Consider the following 19,103-nt stretch of genomic DNA (forward strand, 5'->3'; position numbering starts at 1 on the left):
AATCCGGCGTTATTATGAGAAAGCAACTGGAAAAGTGACATTGAAGTAATCTGCACTTATAACCTAGCTGTGAGAAATCTCGAAAAGTGACACCTTTAGAAATATAAACCTTATTATTCCAGGTTACAATTCTCCCTGGAAAACGGAGAAAATAGGCAAAATGGCCTAGATGTCAAAGTCTCGGGTTTTACAAGGTGACCTTGCTAATTGAGGGTAAGAGATCTATTTGGCTACACGATTCAGGTGAATATCCTAACATGAGCCATTCCCAGCATTTAGCTGACTTAAAATTTATAGGGATGGCCAATTAAATTTAGCTTTACTTATAAACGACCATTATTCACAAACAGCAAACAAATTTTTAATTCAAGGGTCATAAATATCTTGGTTCAAGACATCTAATGATAGTCAAATGCTTTTAATGACTTTGAAGGAACCGGAATAAAAATATTAAAAGCTAAAGAAAAATGTCAGTTAAAATCTGAAACGAAAGTAACAGTAGGGCCAACGAAACTAAATTCGGGAGTACAGCTAGCTAAAGAGCAGGTTGATCAAATCAAAAGAGTGATTGAAAAAAAATGAATTACATATATTTATTAGGAAAACAGGGAATTCTCAATATTCTACAAAGTACGCCTAGAAACAAGAATTCGCCTTTTTAACCATTGCAGTTAATCTCTTTCCATAAAACAAAAGATTATAATTTTCAGCACTAGTTGACGTCAACCAGATGATTAAAGTAAAAATGCATGTTTGTGGATATCAAAACACTAATTACTTTTATCTAAATTCTTTTTGACCACTGCCCAAGAAATATAACTGTCCTAAATTTAAATGCTTTTTGATTGTTTGTGAACATGTATTATTGAAATCCAATTTTGGATCAGACGCATATTACTTTATTTTGAGACAGTGCGCTTTCTCATATCATTTGTTTGTTTTGATCTCTTAAACGTTAAATTTCATGCTGTATTGCAGTGCAATTATTTTAATAATATATCATTTGTGTATACGTGCGGCTATAAATATTGGGAGAAGAAATTTATTGATCTTAATATAATTTTATAGCAATAAATACAGTTATTAGACGACTTGTTTCAACCATTCATTAAAAAAAGAAGTCTTTCATCCTTTGATTATTAAAGATGAGAAGTTACCTTACCGTATCATCTTAAAGTAATATTCAACGCTAAAACTTTATATCTGACATCAAAACTTTTTTCTACAATAACCTTAACCGTCTTATGTTCTAAATATCAGGGTGAACCAAATATTTGTTTAAAGATAAGGGCGGCGACACTCTAACGGGCGGATCAATAAGGCCAATTATGGTAACGAGTCAAGTGAAATATTGTCTGGCAGCTTTTGAACTGGCAAATCCCTCTGTATATGATTACTCCTCCTATCAAAGATGTCTTTTGGATATTCGTCTTTACGGATCATAATTTTCTGATTTTTTAAGGCCCAACGTTGCAGCTCTTTTCGTCAGTTTCGCTGATTTTCTATCGCTGAGTTTCGCTTATCTTTATCAGCAAGCCCATTGAGGTCCAACTCTATGTAATCTGTCAGGAAAGGTACTTTACATACTCTATTTTCTCTGTCTCTTTCTGTGGTGTCCGTTTCAATAACTGCTTTTATTGACAAAAATATATAATAAAGGTGTACACTATATAGGACCAAGTGTTTCCACTAATGTTGAAATTTCTTAAAGCTGCAGTATGTTTCTTAAAAATTTTCGGCTAAATTGCGAAATCTATTCCCTACATAACATGTCTCGGCCATTTTGGCGGTGGAACCAGTTTCGGCCATATCGCGATATCTAATTCCTGCATACCATGCCTGTTCGATTTTTGCGATGAAAAGTACCCACGAAAATAATTATCATCTGTTAGTTCATATCTCAGAAAAAAATATAACATAACAAATAAAATGAAGCTAATTCAGGCGAAAAGCAACATTAATGTAAACTTAACATAGAAAATATAAGAAGAACATGCATCGCATGCCGTAATGAATTTTTACACATAAAGAACTGTCTTAGTTAACCAACGAAATAGATAAATGCTCCCAGTAGCACATCATCAAATGACCGGTAACTTCAGGAAGAGAAGTGTGCTTCTATAGACGTTAGATCATTGATCTGATTTCTCTGCATGAAATTTAGCATTCTATTTGCGCCGGTCATTTGTAGACGGATATGCCTTTTCCACTTATAATAAGACACAATGCCAAATTACTTCCATAGAATGGACATTTGCAATGTCCACAGGTCTGCATCACCCAAAGATCTGCATATTTCTCCAAGACAAAAAAGCAGAAATTTCCGATCGATATTAGGGATGCGTTGTTTGAAGATTAAAGGAGTTCGTCGATCGAAATTTTACAAAGCAATTAAATAAACAAACATCGAATTTTTTAAAAAACACTTGAAAGAAAAATAATCTTTCTATACTGAAATTTGTAAGCGTATGGGGTAAACTAGGAAAATGGTGCCAGCGAATTGACTTAATCGTTGATACCATTTACTTCGTTGGAGCCGATAACGTTTTACGTAAACAAAATAAAAGGCGCATGGCAATAAATAGACAAATTAGTGGTGTAACCAAAAGACGTGATGTAATATTATGTTGTTCATAGCGATTTTAATGGTTTATTAATCCAGTTTAGATTGTCAGGCTAGCAACGACTACAGACATACCTTGCAATTTATTATGTGTCCCTCTAATAAATAACAATCTTGCAATTTGGCATGGAGCTCACTTAGAAAAACAGTTTGCTATGTATACATTAAAGAAACAAAAATATAGTTCTATTTTATATGAAGTGTAAATAGAAATGGTTATAATAAGTGTAGTGATTGATTCAACATTAATTGTAAAAGTTGATTTGCACATTTCGGTTTTGTTACCGTTCATTGAAACAATCAATCTGACAAGAAATATCCATCATAAAAAAAGGAAGGACATAGGTAACAACAAATCGCCGTAACATTGACTGATTCTAAACATTTCATTCAATGTTATCAGAAGATTATTCTAGTTCGCAAAATGCAGATAATGACAATGGCAAAGTATTACAAGTGCCTATACCCTACAACTGTCATGTTAAATATTCTGAGAAAGCCAATTTTGTATATAGACCATCCTTCAAAAAGAACTCTCAGCTTTTCCACGGTAATAATTATTTCCCTCTAATAGAGAAACTGCTGTGCACCTAAATTGAAACTACAGTTTCCTGTAAATCTCCCCTGGAGTGACTTTTGCTTCCCACTACCCAAGAGTTCGAAAATCTGTTAGCTAAAGTTGGCCTTCAATAAGACCACCTGCATACAGACCACTTGCATACTGACCATACCCAATACCATATACACGATTCATAGCTACTTTAGAAAATACATTCTCACTTTTCTCTGAACTAAAAACATTTAACACCATAGCCTGCATATGAATCGGGTCTAATAAAATATAAAAATTCATGGTTCAATGCTGGTGGGCGCGTTTAAATGTGATATTCAAATGCATCCAAGTGGCATTCTTAATATCAACAAAATAATTATTTGATCGATACAGAAATAAGTATTGGTAATAAATTTTAGGGGAATTAACGAAGACGGCATACATTACATACATATATATTACAGAAGCGCATTTGACTAATAAAAGATATTGACGTTTTTAGCAAACGAACAATATTTAAGAATTTACATTTAAAAATGACTGTCGGGAAGGTTTTGCGGCTTTCGCCATTATTGTAAAAACATGACTCGCACTGTTTCTCATTATGTTCCTTGAAGTTTTGATCCAAAAATAAACCGGAATTAACTCAGACTGAGCAAAAAACATCTTGGTAGGCAAGGAATGTGCAGGAGTCTAGGAGTCAATACTGAGCTTTTCATATGTATCAAAGTAGAAGGGTCAATAGAGGTAAATTGGATTTCATTTATTCTGTTACATAGGGTTTTGCCGAGAATTCAAACTATTGATCTGAGACTTTTCATGATGTATGAATATGAAAAATTGGCAATTAACAAAAATTATTTCAGATCAGTAGAAAATGAATCACTGAACGGTGACTCCACAAAAAAATAATGGTTGCAAAAATGACTTTCCAGGCCTTCTATAGGATAGAGCCATAAGACTAAACGCTGTTTGTTGGTTACAAAAACAGAAACCCGATTGTAAGTGAACAAAAAAAGTCATGTAAACACAAGACAGCCTTCAAAAGTCACATTACCTAAAAAACTAGATTTCAATGCAGGCAAATAATAATTTGCGCCATTTTAGGTTTCCGATCTGGCGTTCTGCTTTCAACATCTGGCGGAAACGTTGTTATGCAGTAGCATTTGTGGACTGGGGCACAGGCTATATTAGGGGCGTTTGCAGAAGGCTTTTATAATCAAACTATTCGGTCTGAATCTCTTGATAACAGGTTTTCTATCTTGAGTATTGTAACAAATTAAAAGTATAACATTTCTTAGCAATTTAAACCTTATCATGGTTCGGACTCAAGGGAATAATCTATAAAAATACAGAGGCGAATAGAAAATGAATATTGTTCTCAAAACGATTTTTCAAGACTTCGGCATACCATTGTCATTGTTACATATACTTTTAACTTCTCTATACTAGATGCTTTAAAAAATAGCTTTATTAGAGTTCCATCATACCACTTGCCTTTTTCAGGTTAAAGTGGACCAAGGGAGGCATTTACTAATGGTAAAAGGAGAAGTTATACCCAACCAAACGTCGAAAATACGCTTAGTCATAATTTTCGTGCTGCTGTGCTATTGGTTGAGTTGGAGTGCGAGGGTGACTCAGTTGTTGGAGGCGCTAACTACGGACCCACGGGTCCGTGGTTCGAGTCCCTGGCATGACCAAACTTTCACCAAGAGTGAGGAAAGTCACCAGCTCTCTGCAATTCCAGGCGTAGGAATCACGAGGTGTGCTCACATCGAGAGGAAAGACCAGGACACTGCTCGATAAACATAAGCTTCCCAGTGTCCTAAAAACTATCTTCATTCATATGCTAGGTACAAACGAATACAAAAAATACAAGATAAGGTTGGTCTGATACTGATCACATGAAGTTGCCTCGTACTGGTTGACAAAAGAACTTCTGCCAATAGCAAGATGTCAACAATCGATGCTGATATCATATGAAGTTACAGCGATCACGCTGTAAGCAAATGACCCCCTGTAGAGAAGGCCTATTTACCACGTCTCAATGCCTTTAAGAACCGCTTTGTCGAACAGAAATCTGATTACAGCAAACGCTTTCTACGTAAACGTGGAGAGAAGTGGTTGCGTTTTTCTTTAAAATTACATCAAATAAAGCCAATATGTCACAATTAGAACGGCTCAGAGCAGATGTAAATAATCCATAAAATAACAAACTTTAAACCGATTTCAGATACTCTGAAACGCAAGATCTCAGCTCATCTCATAAACTTTGTTTGTTTTCTCTTTTCTTGAGGTCATATAAATAATAAATAAACAAAGATAAGATTAAGCGGGAAGGCTATTTTATGTTGCTTATCTACCCATTGAATTAGGCTCTTTATCCCCAGTATTCTGACAAGATAAAGTGATCAAAATTTATCGCAAAACAGTGTCGATAAACTGTAAGAATATCACAAGTTCCACTAAAGGTGTTTCCTAGGTAATTCATTATCGCTGCAAACAAGTGAAACAGAAAATTGAATAATAGATAAACAACAGAAAGTACTGCAAAAACAACATTCGATTAATAGTCACCAATGTGCAATACGGACTTCTGTAATTTACACGACCTAATTTAAGGAACATAAAAATTGGCTTTAAATAAGTACCATACTTAAAAATTAAATTATTTACCGTAACTTTACTCAGTTTAACAAGCTATTTGACCTCAAAACAAGTGATTTGTTTTCAAATACCTTTTTCAATTTTTCGACTGAGTTGAAAAATGTAGCAAAATTGACACTTTTACGGCATTCTGAGATAACAAGCGAAAATACAGGTAAAAATAGGTAAATAAAAACTTTGCAAAGGATTGGACAATGAAAGGAAAGAAAGAGGTATAGCAAACAACGCTTCACAAATACGGCACTTATAAACAGAATTAGCCCCCCGATGATGCAGGCCCCCGATGGTTTCGAATTGAAATAGTAAGATTAGGCATCAAAACCTCGATTTCAAAATGAGGTCATTTGATGAAAAAATTGCTTGTACTCCTGTGTCAGTGACCTGTCTATCGCCAATATGACGGAAATGTGCACTTGTTGCAAATGCAATATACCCTGAGGTGTGCAGAAATTCTTTTGTGGCAACAATACGCGATGAGGTCACTAGAATAAGTAATATCATGCCACCTGCCTCAAATATAGATTCCAGTCAATAGCTTTTTCCAATATATCAAAATCAGGGGGATTGGTAGCTCAATTACCTGTAACTAGACTCATTTATATTTTCTTTTTAACTATTCATTGCTTATTATCTTTGTGGCTGGGGGTCTCAAGGGTTACCGACCATATAATGAATAGGTGATAACATAGAATATCGTTCAAACAACCAGCAACTGCTCTTGAGATCAATTAGTCTTCATACCTGTAAACAATCTATGTTGCAACAATGACCAGTAGCGTTTGCTATTTAAAACAGTAGCAAATTGTGTGACTGAATGGACGCTGGGACCCTTGTATAAACCAACTTTGACGAAGGACTTAATTTTGCTAAAAGGCGTCAAAATTAACCATGTCTCAGAATATTGATTTCTGTCAAATAAAAAAAAGCCGTTTCAGGAATGCATACCAACTTTGCAGCTTTTGTTGAAAGTGGAAGCGAACAAGTTTTGTAGGTCCTTCAAATGTAATAAAAGTTCCAGTTTAACTGGATACAGGACGTGAGTTGCTAGTCTACAAGCAAATATGAATAATAGCAGTTTTAATACCATTTATAACACATAAAACCACATTGAAAATAATACGGAAAGAGAAAATGAAAAGAAAAAGAATATGCTTGAAACGCAGTGACTGATTGAAAGAGAGATATAGTAAATTATGCCTGGACAAAGAAAGGATGGTCGCAAAGGTTGCCTAATAGCTCAGTATTTAGACAGGAGCCATACACAAAGGAATTGCAGTTCAAATCAATTACTTTGTCTAATCTGATAGCTGCAAATACAAGAGCTCGAAATTTATACTGTGAATTCAGATTTACGAACCACGAAATAGGACCAAATTCTATGGTAGCATTTCATCATCTGATCACCTGCATCTAGATACTCGGCGTTTCAGAAAATAATTGCAGTTATCGCTTGGAATCACTAGAAGGCAGAGTTCATTATTTTGGTATATGGTTTCAATACTGACGTTCGGCAGTCTGTTCTAGTCGTTCCAATACGCTTTTGCCTCCCTGTTAGGAGTTTACTTGACAAGAAGAAGTATGACCACTGCCATGCTCGATAAGCAAAGCTTCTTTGTATCAAAAAACAAACCTGTGACTGCTTGAAAGAAACACCAAACGGCAAACATTTAGGTTATTTCTAAAGATATGGTATAGCAATGATGAGAGACATATGCGGTCATCTAAAGTGAAGTGTTAAAAAAAATATGTTTATTGCCTAATTTCATTCTAGTATTAGATTGATTTAGATATTTAAGCAGCTGAAAGATTTAGGTATCTGAGCGAAAGGCATGCAGCAGACACTTCCGTTAATGCCTTATAAACGAAAACCTCGTAATGATATAATATTGGAGGTCTGGACATGAGCAAGCCATAACATACAAGAGAATTGCAACCAGAAAAGCGATTTGGAAAGTTTGACGTGAATGTGATTTATACGCAATCGAAGAGTGACCATGAGTTATTCATGAGACAGAACGAATTGCAAAATTTGAAAGTTGAAATTATATTCAGAGCTCACACAAACCGAAGCTTGAAAGATTAGTCAGCAAATCTTAAAAGCTGATTTGTGTCTGTAAAAAGATACTTCAAAACAAACAGGGTTAGAGTGAAGCGTTCAAAAGTTTTTTAATAAGAAACGTAAGACCGTGGCAATCACAAAGCTAAAATATTCAGTCAATCTTTTGTTAATACTCATTATTTCTGATATATTTCCAAAAAAATTCACAGTCAAGATAATGCCAAAAGAGTGTACGAAAAAACAGCAATCCTACGACCATCGCAGTGAACATGAAGATTCCATTTCAACATAATATTCAAAAATTCAAGATAGATTCTACAAATCACAAACACAAGACAACCTACTAAAGTCTGATGCAAAAACAATTTAGATTGACCAAAAAGATGACAGAAAATACAAATTTATTCACCAATGAAGTAATTTAAGAATATATTCTGAAAAGAAAAAAAACAGTTCCCTTTCTAGGGATAAAATGACAGATTATTTCCAAAAAAAGTTTGAAAGTTTCTACGTTGATGATAAAGCTACAAAGTTCATCATCAGTCCCGCTTGCCTATTGAAAATGTTGAATTTGAACAAACATTTTCAATAACCAAACGGCACTGATTGGGCAACCTCAACAGTCATGTGTTCGCGTTTCTGATTGGCTTATTTCGATCAACAAATGAGTATATAAATTTCCTAGCCTAGATTTTTCGATCTATGTTATGACGTTTTATCCTCTGAAGAGTGTCAGACGAAAAGCTTTAGTGTGATTTAAAAAGAATGTTTTTTTCAAAGACATTTTTAAGTTTTGTACCCCAAAGATCATTTGCCAATAGTGAAAAGACTTTTTCCAGAAATACATCGCTACCCACCAAAAAAACTAACATCAATAATTCTCAATAATTCATAATTATGCTTCATTATCAAACATTAATGATGAAAACCTGTCAAGTTAACTATCTGTTAGCTTAATTCACAGTATTGTCATTCCATTAACAGTTTGTTAAAAAACTCTATGCGCAATTAAAAAGGATATACTGACCTGTTTCCCCTTAGAATTCTTCAAAATACATGTTCCTTCTGTCCAACAACGTATCTTTTCTTGGCTCCTTTAGAGTTCGTAATAGTGACATTTTACTGTGTGTCATTTGAGATGTATGTATCTCCATCCTTGTCTTCTGTTTTGCATGATATTGTGCTGGGCTTGTTGGACTACGGGCAGCTGCATCAATAATAGAAATTGAAATTATATACGTCATTGGACCAAGAAAGGCTTTTGATAACTAAGATAAAATGTGCTCGCAAATTTTCATACAGAGCTCGCAAATTTAGGCCTTTTCTTTGTCGCTATTTAGACATGGATTTCATCCACAAAAAGAGCATTGTTTAACAAAAGACTTACTATTTATAACGATGCTTTACCAATGCATTTTAATATAATTAAAACATTTGGCATGAACAAATATCTTATGTAAACAATATAACAAACACTAGGGTATGATAAAATTAACGGCAAAAATTGATGTTTATAAAGCAATGTCATAGCAAGGCTGATCAGAAGCGCAAGAAGGAGAAAATCATCATTCTTAGAATATACAACAATAATATTTGATGATAAGATATTTAAAAAGATTAAATGTTGTAATAACATAGACATGAGCCGTTTTGTCAAGCGGTGAAATGCAAAGAAACGCAAACATCCAATTAAAATGGATGCCCGGTGACAAGAAGCAATCATAAACCACGCTTTAGTGCAAAGAACTGGACTGTTGCAAGTTGCAGCTCTGAGTTTTAGGCACAATACAATAATTAGACAACAAATAAACAACTTCTTCGTTGCTTATCAGTTTGTTATTACAGGATACCCAACAGGTTCCCTGGTTCCCGAATTCCCGCTACTTTTTTAGGCCCGATTCCCGATTCCCGTCCATCAATTCCCAAAACCCGGTGTTATCATTTCCCGATATACTATTTCCGGGCTCACAATAATTTGCCAATTCCCGATTCACCACTCTAGAAAATGACAACTCCTTGTTTCCCCGAAAAACTTATAGGGTACCCTCTTATTACATTTACTTGTTATGTCTCTACCAGAGAGCAACAATTGTTTAAACATCCATATAATCAAAATTTATGTTCATGAAAAACATGACAACAAGAAAAATGGTTCAAAGTTTCTACTTTGAGTTTCAATCTAAATGCGATAATGATGATGCTAATATTCATATATACTGATTGCAGATGGTTTTAATGGAAGTTTCTTCAACACTGATGCATCTATGTACAGTGAGGTATGCCACGAGATGAACACGCTTCAATGATGATTTATTTATTTACGGCTGCAAATTAGAATCAACCTGTTCTATACATAAAAGCATGTAGAAAAGCCAATAGAAGATTAACTTTCATTTCTATTTACAGTAAGTCACACTTGAAGCAATATATACTACATCAAGCCAACATATAAAATTTACATCTTTCACAATTACAGCTTAGGAAACAGAATGCGCATGACTCGAAGCGCAATTCAACAATACATTTAATTGCGACACTTAAATGCCTTTTTAGCTTCAAAATATCAAATTATTTGACTTTAAGAAGCGAATTTCTCAGACTTTGCGAATGAAAGCTAGCATTTCACGTATTGTGAAGATTTACTTCAACATGGATAAAGACCAAACAGTAAAGGCGACAGTATTGATCCTAGTGTGACAGCTTCCCTTGATAATAAAGCTTCATAGGTGGTTTTCAAACCGCTTCTATGCGCATACAGTCACTTATTGATAGCTTTTGATGTCACGAGCCTTATGTTGACGGAAAATCTTTCTGGTGACAAAATAACCGAGGTTACGAGAACAGGTTGAATGAACAGAGGAGGACTGCTAGAGATAGAAGGATGTCAGACAAGCATCCACTCTTTTGCCTAAACTATTTCTTGTTATTTAGAAACTAAGTAACCTCTTTTGGTTTTCCAGTACCTTTTTTCTAAGATAGGAAACTTGAGGTAACTTTTCTCTGTAGAGACAAGTGGCTGGGATTTGAAATGATAATAACGAGAAGTAAGGATACTTGAAAATCTAGATTTTTACAGAGAAAAAATAAATTTATAAAGATATTTGATATGATGAGGCTGTAGGGAAATACTGGAGTTTCGTTATAGTGGCGAACAATGAATCTTGAAATGCAACAGACCACAGGGTTCGTAATTTTGGCTTGAGTTTGCGGCAATGGTGGCAAAAATGGTTATTTGAATTATTTATAACTTATAAATCTATAGAAAAGTTTCTGTTAAGAATGAATGAAAATCTTTGTCATACGGGCATGCGGACGTCGGAAAGAAACCAAAGAAATGATTCTGCTAGGCATCGTTAGGATGCAGATGTTCTCGAATAAAAGATCTCTTGTCGACGTTTGTATGGGCATTCATTCCTACAAGGGCAGTCCCTATTGAAAATAACGTGATCATTTTGGAAGAAAGGTTGAAACTCTGTAAAGATCTTTCAATATCAGGTACCACAAAAGAAGAAAGAATGAGCGAAAGACACTGTTTAAAACTGTAAGGCGCGTCAGGTTCATATAAACAGAAACGTGGCAAGTATATAAAAATTTAACAAGGTCTAAACGCTGACGAATGAAGTTTTCGAAATCTAAAACAAGCTTATTGATATTTAAGTGTCTGGACTAACTTTTTCAATCCTAAAATACTAATGGATATCAAAAATTATGAAAATTCCTAACTTTTCTAAAAAAGCCGCCATTGTGTAGACAGAAGGAATTCGTTTTCTCTCTTGGACTCCAGTGGTAATTTTTCTTTAGGCATGGAGACACTAATTGGTCAACTATACCGGTCTTGTGCTTGAGTTTTTCTGACTGCCCTATTTCGATCCACAACTGGGTATATATTTTTCATCGTGTTCTTTCGGACCCTTATTCTCTTGTTTAATGCTCTGAGGATTGTCAGACGAAAAAGCTTTTGGCCAATATGTTGCAAAGTGTTTGCTTTCTTCAAAGCCTGCTATCTTAACGTTTCATAACTTTTGAAAAAGGGCTGTTATTTACCATAGAAATGAAGGAACTCAATAAAAGAAATAATTGCAGTTGTCACGAAAAAGGCTTTGAGCACAGGTAATGAGACGGTAGAGATAGATGTTTAGACGTGATATTTAGACACTATAAACGACTCAGTTGATGGAAGTGTTGCTCTGGACAGACGCCAAAATGATGATAATTTTTATCTTGAGTTTTTTCTTTGAGTCGCAAAATAGAGATACTCGTGGCAAATAGAGAGCGGAAAGGACAATCAATGTTACCAATGGTGTGCATCAATGTCATCATACCTAGTGATGTTGCATCTTATTTGGTTTTATATCATCTAAAACGTATTAAAACTAACTGAGCATCTTATATTGCTCCATATGATCCTAATTCAGCTTACATTAATATACCAAGAAAAGAATTGCATTCCAGGACGAAATTTGATAAAGAAAATTTTGATTCGCCGATTCCAATCAATCTGAAAAAATATTGAAACATAATATTTGACGAAAGCCGACCAAAGCCAGCCTTTAAACAAATTACAAGAATAAACCCAACTTGAGCCAATAAAAAAACCAATAAGATTGACTTTGGTGTTATTAGGAGAACTCTTATTGCATTGCCAACCAAACGTAAATTCTAATTAAACTATATACATTCTTGAATTATCGAGGTACGACGTCACATGTGTCATTCTAATGTATTTGAAAAGTGGCTAAGCTTGACTTTAAAATAAACTGATTTGATATATTTTTAAAAGCTATCTTGAAGTTGATTACGTTAGCAATAGACAGGTTGATCGCATCAAAAAGCAATTTCAGAAATTGGTAATCTTCATGTCCTGCTTGTCACAATTCAAATAAGAATAAAATGTTTAAACAACAATATATGAAACATTTGATGTTTACAAAACAAATAAAATAAGACAAAAATGTTTTATTATCGTATCAATGGTGGTGAGTAATAGATAAAGGCTTGGTTGAAAGAGAACATTTGATATAACACGAAAATTTGTTTGTTTAACTTTCATTGGTTTGCGTTTGTAAACAATGAGGTTAATTACTGTTTTCATTTCAAGATAAAATATATAGATTCGTCGTTCCGTTATATCTTTAACTTAAGACTAAACATACCCAGCTTAATAATTTCATTTTCTTATAATATTTTACGTTTAAAATATCAAATTATGTGGCCATTCAATGCATAGCCTCAATCGTAGTTCTTTGACTTACCGCCCTACAAGCCCTGAAAATCAATTCATTGTTTTGTATCATAATAAATCAGGTTTCAAAGAATTAAAGATTAAAACACGGTAAGAATAGAGTAAAATCCTCGTCAGCAAGTTTCAGAAAAACATTTTTGTTTCAATATCGGACATTTCGAACAATAGATCACATACTTTTGCTGTGTAAATCTTTGAAAGCAGCAAAAATTAACTTAGGTATTGTATTTAAGACAAGAGGTGGTTTCCTGCGCAAGAAACATAAAGTTCATATCAATGTATCGGCAAAGTTCTTAACGGTTTTAATAGCATACGTGAGGTTTTCATTTTGTGCCACATTTGAAAAGCAACGCGAAGGAGGAAACCACATTATACAATTATCGAAAATCCTGTCAGCTCTAGAATTCGATCACACAAGATGTTTTCGATTGATCTATGCACTTTTACAAATGGCTTGTCTTTGACCAATATTTTTAAAACAAGAAACAGAATTTTCCCAGCACACCAGTTGGTGTTGATTAAACTCATTACATCAGCCGAAGAGCGTGGGAAGAGACCAAAGTTGTCCTCGGAACCGGATCGGAATAACGGTATATGGTAGATATCTACCAAGCATTCACGTAAGACGTACATTTCAAGAATTTTAAGCCTATTAAAGTTCGTGTAGGCACTCTTTCTAGTAATCCGTGTTTACAACACTTCGTTATTGAAAGCCTTTTGAATATGACGTTTTGCGAACATCATGCTTCAACGAGGTCACTGACGACAGGTCATGCCAAGATCGCTTTTGGGCCTATAATCTGGACCTCAAAGATAAACAAGCACTAGATCCAATCGAAATACAGAAAACGTCTTTGCAAATGACAATTTGCGAGGATAATTAAACAAAGATTGCGATTCGAGAAATAAAACAGATTATTTAATCAGAATTGTATCTAAATATCCAAGACATCCTTGATTCAAAAGGATAAACAGTATTATCCATAAAGGAGTTCAGCAATAAATAATTTGTTTTTCATATAACGAAAACATATAAACAACATTCCTACAGAACAGTTTGTAAATGAACTTGATGTAAAAGTACAACACTAACAAAAGCATGGATTATAGGCATTAAACTTTGATGTATTCATTAGCTCATTTTAATAGAGATCTTTTGATCACAGCATCGCGAAACAAAAAACCAAAATCGTTTAGAAAAAGATAGTCAGCTTTCCAAGTAAGAACTGATTGGGACTTCAAAATGTTCAATTAACTTCAGTTAAAATTTCTGAATAAATGATATTCATAACATTGATAAGGTTAGGTGGTTTCAGCAAAATTTGAGCTGTCCTTCCATTACGACAAACAAAACAAAAAAGATATTGGCCTAGCTTTGAGAAAAAATGATACTATGAGATAAGAATTGCGTTGATGTTTAACCTGAAAATTATCCATGCGTTGTTGCAATACAACAAATACAAAAAGGCTTTACGATAGTTACATTACTCTGCGTAAATAGCATTAAGCGGTATTTAAAAAAGGTAGATATCTATACATAGGTATGAAAGTGCGCGGTACTTTCGCATAAAGATTCAAAGAGAACACCAAAATAACCCAGTGTTTAAAAGGATATTTTAAGCAAAGGAATCATATTTGGTCTACCTGATTCCTAGTTTGTAAATTTTCTACGTAAACATAGGCCAGGTATAGATTACCCTGCAAAATTTAGGGTTTCTATTACAGAACAAACGTGGTTTTTAGTCTTTTCTTTTAGTTTAAGGACGTACCTCTGCTTTTGCTTAGATCTGGTGTAGGGGCTGAAAAAATTTAAAGCTACAAGAACAAAGAGAAAATTTAATCTTGGCGAAATCAATTTTGACGGGAGTTTAGAAGGAGTCTGCTTGGATAAAGTTAACGGAAGACCGGACAAGATATTTTCGCCGAATAAAATAACTACTCTTCTTTTTGCATTTATAGTTATATTTTTGTTGTATTTTGATCATATTAAGTGCGAAACTCGAAGTACTAAATTACAATCATCCTGAACTACACATAAAATACCAGCAATAATATAAGCATGTAAGCAATATAAGCAATAATATTCCTATGATATTCTGAGGTTCGTTGTATGCAGTTGTCACTGCAGCGCTACTTCTTTGTTAATGTAGCTCTTTAAATTTTTTCTTCTTGTATTTGTATTAGTATCTATCTTAAGTAGTATGTATATTAAGTGTAACTATGTAATTAGTAATTATTATAACCATGTAATGTGATGTTTATTGTAATAGTTGCAGTGTTGCAATGCATTTTCATGCTCCTTGCACTATCATCTTGTAATGTCGTTTGCTCGTTAGTGAATTGTAAATTCTCAATATGCAATGATATTGAATAGCTTCGTTTTACTCAATAATATTACATAGCTTTGTTAAATAGTATTGTTCCGAAACTGGAACCTTATTGGCTTTCAAGGCAAAATGATATGCCCTTAAAGGTTCATTAAGATTTAATCACCTTTCATCTAGCCTCTGTTATCTGATGTGACACTGACAATCCCTTCACTCCTGTCTTCCTGACAACAACTTTATCGCTCTTTCTGTGACTAGACAAAGCAAAGCCAAATCCACGCCCTTCGCCATCTGCAGTCGATTGAAGTCTTATGAAACATTCTATTATTAAGCTGACAAAACAAGGAAAGGTCGAGAACTAAACAAGATGCCTTTTTTGATCACGGAAAAAATTTAGCTTAAATTTACTATTAATTATCCAGACTTTATTCATGCATTTGTTGGTTACTTCATTCAACCCTACAAGAGCATGAATTGGAGATCGTATGCACAAGAATTCCAAACATGACTGAAAAAGAGGTCATTTAAATACCATTTCGCATAATAGCAGAACATAAGAAAAAACTTACATGTTTCAGTTTAAAGTAAGACAGTAAAGACATAAGATGCATGTCAGTTAATAAAAATAAAAATGTAGGAAAGCGTATTTACCCAATTTCTATGCAAAGCAGAGGTACAAGACTCTTAAAGTGTGGTAAAGTATCTAGAAAACTATGATACCACAAAAAGTGTCAATTGAAGTGGAATGTCTGCTTTCAGGAACTTGTTTCTGCGAGTACCTCAACTAGAAGGAGGCATTCGCAGTGGTATACCTAATAAAAAAATGTTTGAGCGTTTAACAAATAATGAATTAATTTTTCAACAAGGAAAAAAGCAAGGTGCAAGAAACGATTAAAAGAGGGTGGACATTTCCATGACAAGTACCGTATCCAAAATGCAAGGCAAAATCGCTTCTCTCTTAATTTTGTTAACATGCACCTTCTAATACCAAACAACTTTCTCCCAAGCATCACAATCACAAGATCTTTGGATGGGTTAGGTTTGGTTAGGTTTGGTTTAGTTAGGTTTGGTTTGGTTTGGTTTGGTTTGGTTTGGTTTGGTTTGGTTTGGTTTAGTTAGGTTAGGTTAGGTTTGGTTAGGTTTGGTTAGGTTAGGTTAGGTTTAGTTAGGTTAGGTTTGGTTTGGTTTGGTTTGGTTTGGTTTGGTTTGGTTTGGTTTGGTTTAGTTAGGTTAGGTTTGGTTTGGTTTGGTTAGGTTTGGTTTGGTTTGGTTTGGTTAGGTTTGGTTAGGTTAGGTTAGGTTAGGTTAGGTTAGGTTAGGTTAGGTTAGGTTAGGTTGGGTTAGGTTAGGTTAGGTAAGGTTTGGTTTGGTTAGGTTAGGTTAGGTTAGGTAAGGTTTGGTTTGGTTTGGTTTTTGTTTCGTTTTATTTTGTTTGGTTTGGTTTGGTTTGGTTTGGTTTGGTTTGGTTTGGTTTGGTTTTGTTTGGTTTTCTTTTCGTTTTGTTTCGTTTCGTTTCGTTTTTTTTGTTAGTTTTGTTTTTTTTGTTAGTTTTGTTTTTTTTGTTAGTTTTGTTTTTGTATTTGTTTTGTTTTGTATTTGTTTTGTTTTATTTTGTTTTGTTTTGCTTGTTTTGTTTTGTTAGTAGAGGAGAAGTACTAACATGTAGCTGCCTGATATCCAAATATTGAGTCCTTACGATCTTTTTATGGAAAGCTTATAAATTGGAGTTGTGTTGATTTGAAATAAACTTAAAAGCCAAGAAATACTGCTCCTCGTTTTTCCATATGTTTTGACTTACAGGATTAAACAAAACTATAATAAACTGACTAATCAATTTAATTCGTCAAGGGCAAATTCAACTTTAATCTCATATGACGACAAGCTCTGTTTAAGAAGCCCGTCCCTTCTAAGAAGACGCCAAACTATTCAAAAAATGTAGCTTTATAGCTGTTCATGAGGTAGCGCCATATTATTTCGTTTTGTCTTAGCACAATTTGCAATGACACAAGAAAGAAAAGGCAGTATAGATATAAAGGCACAAGTTTTTGGTACAATTTGTTAAAAATTTAAAAAAACTTAAATTGAAAGGTTGGAAATTAGAACCTTCATGATGAATACCAAATAACATGACTAATTATGTCCGGCGAACATACTTCACAAGGCTTTCAAAAAATTTTTACTAGTGGAAAGCGTTGTTTTAAACTTTCTAATTTAATAGCAATTATGTCCCCTTCGAATATGTGTTTTATAAGGCTAGATTACAGCATATTTTATTCTTTATCAATGAAAAAATCATATATAAACACAACAATATTTGAAATTAATGTGCACTTTTACGTTCAGTTTACGTTTTTCAATGTTAATCTACAATTCACATTAGAATAACTTTCGAAACTCTAAATATTTCATGCTATAAAATCAATTAACACTATCTTTTTAGTTGTAAAGAATCACAACAAAATCTTTCTAATCATAATCCATAATCAAGTTCCTAAAAATGGCTTTGAAAAAAGCAAACGTTTTAGAACATACTGAAGCTTTTCGTTTCACACTTTTCGGAGTATAAACGCCAGAACATAGACAGAAAATTCTAGGCTAGGATTTATAGATACTAAGTTGTGGATCGAAATAGGCCAATCAGAAAGGCGAGCATATATCTGTGGGGATTGCCCAATCATACCGCTTTTGATATCTATTTCTGCCTTTTTGCAACTCTGTATCAAAAATGCCAACAAAGTATATTAAAATAAACTTTCTGGTGGACAGAAACTTAACTGTTGCAGTTCCGATACCAAATAATTTTGTATAACTCTCCTCTAAGGAAAACGGATATTGAAAGAAGCTCGTGAACTAGCAAAAGATAGACTTGCCTTGCAAAAACAATTCGACTAGAAACCATGTGTTACACTAAGTAAATTTATTTGAGAAAAGAGTGTTTTATAATAACAATAATAATCCTCCAAGTGCAGGGACGTTGAAATGCAGGGAAGTTTGGAGGGCAAAAGGTGCAAATATTCCCCCAAAAATGTGGGTTAAATGTCTTTTTTCTAAGAATTGTCTCAGTTAGAACCTTTGGTAAAATCTCCTTTTCTTCTATACATATCATCTTTTTGCGAATAACTTTTAAATGGCTCTGACATTCCTGTCTGGTTGTCAAATTATCAGAATTTTTGTAGAAAGTCTAGAAATAGTTAAGTGTCAAGTAGATAATAGTTAAGTCACAAGTAACAAATTGAAATATATATATCTATTTTTATAAACCATTGTTATTTCTAATTTTTGCATTTATTTCATGACCTCTGTCGTTATTTAATAACAATGTTGACAGCCTGAGCAAAGTCAAGCGAAACAGGAATGCAAAAAAGAATTGTAACTAAAAATAAAAAGACAAGCACGAACCGTATTCCTAAAATTAACAGAATGGTATTTCGAAACTTTCAAAAGCGATAATGTAATTCTAAAATGAGCCTAAGTACAAAGTTTTTCAGGATAAATTTGCCAAAACATTGGCAGTTCTAATTGAGAGTTCAGATGCTCACCTGTGATCACTAAAAGCGAGTCCTATAAAATTGGAATCAGTTGAATATGGTCAAAATCCCAAAACCAAATCAAAGTGAACCGAACGGAACCGA

At 33.9% G+C, this 19,103-nt stretch overlaps 1 protein-coding gene across 7 annotated transcripts in view; it reads right to left on the reverse strand.

Annotated features, from left to right (window-relative positions):
* LOC135687950 (uncharacterized) overlaps positions 1–19,103 on the reverse strand; it is a 106,614-nt gene that overhangs the window by 72,127 nt on the left and 15,384 nt on the right. For all 7 annotated transcript variants that reach the window (XR_016144955.1, XR_010516318.2, XR_016144954.1 and 4 more), the window contains exon 3: positions 8,930–9,109. The gene's annotated coding sequence lies outside the window, so the exon portion shown is untranslated. The remainder of the gene's footprint in view (positions 1–8,929; positions 9,110–19,103) is intronic.

The sequence above is a fragment of the Rhopilema esculentum genome, chromosome 19 (genome assembly GCF_057945365.1).
Source record: "Rhopilema esculentum isolate cy_ngs chromosome 19, ASM5794536v1, whole genome shotgun sequence".
Classification (NCBI taxonomy): Eukaryota; Metazoa; Cnidaria; class Scyphozoa; order Rhizostomeae; family Rhizostomatidae; genus Rhopilema; species Rhopilema esculentum.